Genomic DNA, 269 nt, shown 5'->3' with positions numbered 1-269 from the left:
CTGATCTGGTCACATATGGAATGGGATTAGATTTAGTGGTAAGCGTATCTAACCCTTCCTTTTCAGCTCTGCGGCTTAAGATAATCACAGGTTTTTAATTAGGTTAGTTGACGTATTATTTAGCCCATGTAAATTCACCGCTTCAGCTCTGTAAGTATGATACCCAGAAAAAAAGGAAATCTTTGCGTACCTGCTTTTTAAATAGCCATTGGAAGATAATGAATTTACATGGGTTCAGTAATTAAAAGGTTCCTCAATTTAACAATTAA

This window comes from Penaeus monodon, chromosome 21 (assembly GCF_015228065.2).
Source record: "Penaeus monodon isolate SGIC_2016 chromosome 21, NSTDA_Pmon_1, whole genome shotgun sequence".
NCBI classification, from domain to species: Eukaryota; Metazoa; Arthropoda; class Malacostraca; order Decapoda; family Penaeidae; genus Penaeus; species Penaeus monodon.
The sequence above is the reverse complement of the archived record's forward strand: the minus strand, read 5'-3'. Positions refer to the sequence as shown.